Raw genomic sequence first — 221 nt, forward strand, 5'->3', positions numbered from 1 at the left:
ACACTGGGTGATGCAGCAGGATGTGACAGGCAAAGTAATTTGTCTCTTGGTTTGCTTTGGCATTTATCCTGTTTTACACTACAGATGGTGTCTGCAGTGAGCTCCCACTGCAGTAGCAAGATGAATTCGTCATCTGTTTTAATTGGAATTAACCTCAGTGGCAATCCAACCACCCGCTGAGCTTGAAGGGAAAAAAGGAAAACTTCTGCTTAAAACCTAAA

The sequence above is a fragment of the Haliaeetus leucocephalus genome, unplaced genomic scaffold (assembly GCF_000737465.1).
Source record: "Haliaeetus leucocephalus isolate CR32 unplaced genomic scaffold, Haliaeetus_leucocephalus-4.0 Scaffold388, whole genome shotgun sequence".
In the NCBI taxonomy this organism is placed as follows: Eukaryota; Metazoa; Chordata; class Aves; order Accipitriformes; family Accipitridae; genus Haliaeetus; species Haliaeetus leucocephalus.